Here is a 6,052-nt window from a genome sequence, read left to right as displayed (position 1 = left end):
GAACTTACAAAACTTTACAATTACCATATTTTCCGCACTATAAGGCGCACTGGATTATAAGGCGCACCTTCAATGAATGGCCTATTTTAGAATTTTTTTAATATATAGGGCGCACCAGGTTATAAGGCGCATAGAATAAAAGATACTGCAGTCAAACGTTTGACTGGGTTTGCGTTATGCATCCACTAGATGGAGCTGTGCTTAAGGGAATGTCAGATAAAGTCAAACTTTATTAAGCCTTCTGAAAACTCAGTTCACCATGGTGACGTTTTTCAAACGTTGATGTGCATATCAACAATATCTCCCAGCCTTCCTCACTCTTCTCCCAAACGTGGAAGGGAACTTTTCCCTAATTCAGTAAACACGTTGTAAATAAAATAGTGAAGCACCCAGGTGAAAAAAAAGTTGTATTTAATGTATTAAAAATATACTTAAAATTTAAGTAATATGTTTTTAGTACATTTGTATTCCCAACGTGCTTATTTAAAGTGTATTAAAAATATGTTAAATAGCTTGTAAATGTATTTCAAAAAAGTGTACTACAAGTACGTTGGTAATAAATATATGCTTAATTACACTTTTTAAAAGTATGCTAAACTCAAGCATACTTTTAATGTATTTCTAAAAAGTGCACTAGATGTAAGCTGGTAATAATTATATCTTTAATTACACTTTTTATAAGTATGCTAAACTCAAGCATACTTTTAATGTATTTCTAAAAAGTGCACTAGAGGTACACTGGTAATAAATATATGTTTAATTACACTTTTTATACGTATGCTAAACTCAAGCATACTTTTAATGTATTTCTAAAAAGTATACTAGAGGTACGCTGGTAATAATTATATCTTTAATTACACTTTTAAAAAGTATGCTAAACTCAAGCATACTTTTAATGTATTTCTAAAAAGTGCACTAGAGGTACACTGGTAATAAATATATTTTTAATTACACTTTTTACAAGTATGCTAAACTCAAGCATACTTTTAATGTATTTCTAAAAAGTGCACTAGAGGTACACTGGTAATAAATATATTTTTAATTACACTTTTTACAAGTATGCTAAACTCAAGCATACTTTTAATGTATTTCTAAAAAGTACACTAGAGGTACGCTGGTAATAATTATATCTTTAATTACACTTTAAAAAAGTATGCTAAACTCAAGCATACTTTTAATGTATTTCTAAAAAGTGCACTAGAGGTACACTGGTAATAAATATATTTTTATTTACACTTTTTATAAGTCTGCTAAACTCAAGCATACATTTAACGTATTTCTAAAAAGAGCACTAGAGGTACGCTGGGAAAAAATATATGTTTAATTACACATTTAAAAAAAAAGTATGTTAAACACAAGCATACTTTTACAGAGGTTTTAGTGTATTTAGAAAAAAACATATATTTTTTTAAACATGTACATTCATTTTAATAGGCTAACATTGCAATTTCAACATCATATCATTGAACTTGCATTATATATTGATTTCACAAAGTTAGTCCACATAAATTTGTTAGTGTTTATATTCAAACAACACACGTGACGGACCTGACTAAACCTCATTGGTTCTTGGGATTCAGTACGTCACATTGGCTTCCTGATTCAGTTGTTCGATACACAACGTGCGTGATCGTTGGTAAATGTGGATTAAAAGTTGAAACTAAAACTGTTAAATTATATATAGTGATCATCAGAGGACTTGGCTGAAACAACGCGATTCACATGGATTACTTCGGCGATGTTTTTTATTGCTGTTGCGATTAACTTTTTGAAATGTGAGCAGTTTTTAAGTAGGTTATCAAGTGGATCTGACATCGAGGGGAAATATACGTTTCTTGGATTTCATTAAAGTACATCGGTTTTTGTTTGAAGATGAATGAGAGAACATGAGGGTAAGTTAAGTGATGACAGATTTTTGCTTTTTATTTTTAGTGAACTATTAAATAAGTAGAACTTTTAGTATTACAGTATGTCTTAATTTTAACCCAGCTTCTTAAAGCGTGTATGTTGTGTGGCTTTTAGAACATAAAGTTACATTTTTTTTTTGTGAGTAAAGTTAGGCATTTCATTTCTCTTGTTGTATTTCAGAAATCATAACAGCCTGTCTTTTTTTAGCACAGCGGCATTCAAATTGACCAATCAGAGCCGAGAATATCTAATAAGTCGAAGTAGAGATGAACAGATGAAGATACAGCCCGTAAAAATACTTATTCTTGGTGGTAAGTTTTTAGTTCTACAGTATTTGTATAACATTTAGATAACTTTTACGTTTTTCTAATGCTAATGTTTAAAGAGTAACTAAACCCTAAACCAACTTTTTTAGTTAATGATCTGTAAGAATGATGCTTTATTACTGTAAGTTTTTTGACATTTGGATATAAAGTGTTTCAATACTACAATATATGTTGTAAAAACGTCTGAGTGCTGCCCTCTTCAGGTTGAACGGTGGCTACTGGCAGGGCTCGAAATTGCGAATATTTTGGTCGCATATGCGACCGAAATTTAATCTGTGCGATCTTAAAATATATTTGGGAGCATTTCTGCGACTGCCCATTTTGTTGTGGTGCGACTTGATTTAGATTGTGATGCTGCGTGCTGCTGTCCCAGGTTCAGTGTTCTCTCCAACGTTACATAACCAATCAAATTTCACCATTAAGTTCTTACGTTTAATGAAGACCGCAGATTGGCTAATATGAGCGTCAGTCATTCCTTGTTGCCGTGCTACGTTGGTACGTGAAGCGCGAAAATGAGATGCACCGCGAGCATGACGAGAACAAGCCGACTACAGCCAATGTTACTACTGTAATTAATCAGACGATCCGGATTCAAATGCGACTCCACCACCGGAAAATAAGACTTGACGTTAAACCTTTCAGAGAGAGTGGCTTATAGATTTCGAGTGTCTCCGCTATGAAAATGGCTCGATGTAACTTAATGTGTTTACTGTAAATCCTGTAAAACGGCGTTGGTGGCGGAATCAAAACATTTTAAGCGCCAGACCTTGCTTAAACATGGCGAAAGTGCCAAAAACACAAATAGTGTCATGACAAATGTGTTCATTATTGATGGAGACACCGACTTGTCTATCAAAGAGTGTTTGATAGTGTATGTGCGCATGCGCTGGTGAATGGACATCCGACAAACATCCTTGTGGTCCATGTTGATGTGGAACACGACAATGTTGATGGTATGTTTTTATAAAAAAATATATATTTTTAAAACATATTTAGTAGTAATAGCATCCTGGTAATGCAGTTATCAATACCAATATTAGCCTTCTATATTAAGCCTTCTATATTAAGGTCACTTTTGTAAATGTCCCAATTAATCAGTGTTTTACGTGTTTGCTAGATTTTCTATTGTAATCTTAATCATTTTACCTGTAATCTGTAATTGGTAAATTATTATTGCTATACTATTTCAAAAGCAGTTGGGTATTAATTTAGGAATCTATGCAGTAAAAAAAATAAAATAAAAGACCAAATTTTAAAAGCTGGCCATAGGATATGTAAAGCCTGGTGGTTGCATTTTATTTTAATAAAATAAATCTATTAACATATACATTGTAGTTGTGGTGCTTTTTAATTTTTGGATGGATGCGCCTACATTTTTGCTGGTGCTCCTAACTCTTTAAAGTTGTGAGCACCAGTGCTACAAAAAAAAAGTTAATTTTGAGCCCTGTACTGCAGTTGAATTTTCCTATAGGATGTTGGACCGGACACTTTTAGACAACATTACAAAGACAATAATATATTACTAACGTGATTAGCCTGCTGGACGAATTGTAAAAAACAGCACAATGTAAGCACTGCTAGTACAGGCTAGCTGAATATATCTTAATGATTACAGAGATAAAACAACACATAAAACTTGCAACCTTTCTCAGTTTGCACATCTGGACAATTCTTCACACATCATAGGTTGTAAATTTGGGTAAATCCAGCAAACAAGTAATTTTAGCGATTCTGCTGTCACTCTGCTTTAAATCTCCTGCATCGGAAACTTAAGAGCAGCCTTGAGTCAAATGTGGAAGTTAAGCGTGCATAGAGTCCATTGGCATGACTTCTGATTTCCTTAAATCTCCTTAAACAGAGGTGAACTTTTCTTGTAAGCAAGACCACAATAGACATGTCAATGGAAAATGCCCTTGGTTAAAATAAAACACAATTATCAAAGTAAAGAATATCCTGTAATACACACAGGTTGCATTATATCAGTGTCAGTGAGTTAAGCCTCCTATAACCTTTTGTTCAATGTAACTTGTAGAGTGCCATGTAGCGACGGATCAAACGGACACTCATGTCAAGCTTGATGAGGACACAGTCAAAGCTTTGAAAGGTAAACTGAGAAGTTAACAAAATTCTAATGCATATGTTCATTAATTATTGGTTAATTTTGTATATATTCTGTTTCCTTTTCACAGACCTTGTGATTTAAGTCTTCAGTGTCTGAATGGCAAGAAGAAGTGACCCTCCACTTAAACGTGACATTTAAACTGCTCTGTGTTTTGGTTCAGCCATTTGTAGGTTTATCTCGAGTAAGTTCAAATGCACTTCTGCATTTGTCCAGTAACTTTTTGTTTAGAGAATTACATCATTATGATTATATAATTATTCAATGGTTGCATATTCATAGTGTACTTTTCATATTGATGTATTAATGTTCCACAATTTGATAAAAGTAGCTCATTGCATTTCATTGATCTTTGTTTTATATTGTAAAATCATTTCAATAGCAGTGAGTACATACTTAGTTGTTTCTTTGACATTTTATTAGTTGATAATGATGGAAGAAACCGGTTCGTATGTATGAATACAGAATAGGTATCATTTTAGAATGAGTTAAAACATGTTTTGGTGGCAAACATGCAGGTAAAATAGTACATGTATAACATTCTAATAGTAAACTTGACTGTAATTCAAATGTCACATACAGTACATTAGAAATGATTTATTTTATGTATACAAATGTGTGGGCAATATATTATTATTTCATTTTGTATGCTATATTATTTATGTAATATTATTATATCTGAAATTATTAAATTACATTTATAAATGTTTAAAAGGTGGGTTCAAATGTGCTCCAAGTTGTAACTGAATACAATTTTAGAAAATAGCACAGTTGAGTACACTTAGATTGTCTTAAGTTTGTCTTAACAAGTACTAAATACTACTTTTTAGTATATTAAGCACAATTTACTGCACGAAAATAAAGAGCTTTTGGTACCTTAAGGTTGTGAACTTAAAGTGTATTTTAGTGAACTTTTTCACCTGGGAATACATTTGGTATATTATTTTAACATACTACTAGTATATTTTAAAGTAGATTCGTAAATGTTTAAAGGTGGGTTCAAGTTGTAATTAAAGATATTTTTTAAATACAGACCTAGTATGTTAAAATTACATTTTAGTTCAACTTCATGGTGTCTCAAAAAAGCACAGTTGAGTACACTAAGATGGTTTTAAGTTCATCTTAAAAAGTACTTAATACTACTTTTTAGTATACTAAGTTCAAAATTAGTGTGTGAAAATAGAGCACTTTTAGTATAATGTGGAAAGTGTACTTAAATAGTGTATTTTAGTGAACTTGTTTCACCTGGGAATACATTTGGAATATTATTTTAACATACCATTAGTATACTTTAAAGTATATTTAAAAAGGCTTAAAAGTGGGTTCAAGTGTACTTTAAGTTATAATGAAATATATTTTTTTAAATACAGACATAGTATGTTAAAAATACATTTTAGTTCAACTTCATGGTGTCTCAAAATAGCACAGTTGAGTACACTAAGATGGTATTAAGTTCATCTTAAGAAGTATTAAATACTACTTTTTAGTATACTAAGTTCAAAATTAGTGTGCGAAAATAGAGCACTTTTAGTATATTGTGGAAAGTGTACTTAAATAGTGTATTTTAGTGAACTTTTTTCACCTGGGAATACATTTGGAATATTATTTTAACTTACCATTAGTATACTTTAAAGTATATTTAAAAATGCTTAAAGGTGGGTTCAAGTGTACTTCAAGTTATAATTAAATATATTTTTTT

The 6,052-nt window shown here is 31.5% G+C and overlaps 1 long non-coding RNA gene across 1 annotated transcript; it reads left to right on the top strand.

Annotated features, from left to right (window-relative positions):
• Positions 1 to 1,320: 1,320 nt before the first annotated feature.
• Positions 1,321 to 4,428, top strand: LOC135776685 (uncharacterized). Its single transcript, XR_010544166.2, has 3 exons — positions 1,321 to 1,892; positions 2,116 to 2,219; positions 4,267 to 4,428. It is a non-coding gene; the product is annotated as an uncharacterized lncRNA (long non-coding RNA).
• Positions 4,429 to 6,052: the final 1,624 nt, after the last annotated feature.

This window comes from Paramisgurnus dabryanus, chromosome 18, assembly GCF_030506205.2.
Source record: "Paramisgurnus dabryanus chromosome 18, PD_genome_1.1, whole genome shotgun sequence".
Classification (NCBI taxonomy): domain Eukaryota; kingdom Metazoa; phylum Chordata; class Actinopteri; order Cypriniformes; family Cobitidae; genus Paramisgurnus; species Paramisgurnus dabryanus.
This window is presented reverse-complemented; position numbering and strand designations above follow the sequence as displayed.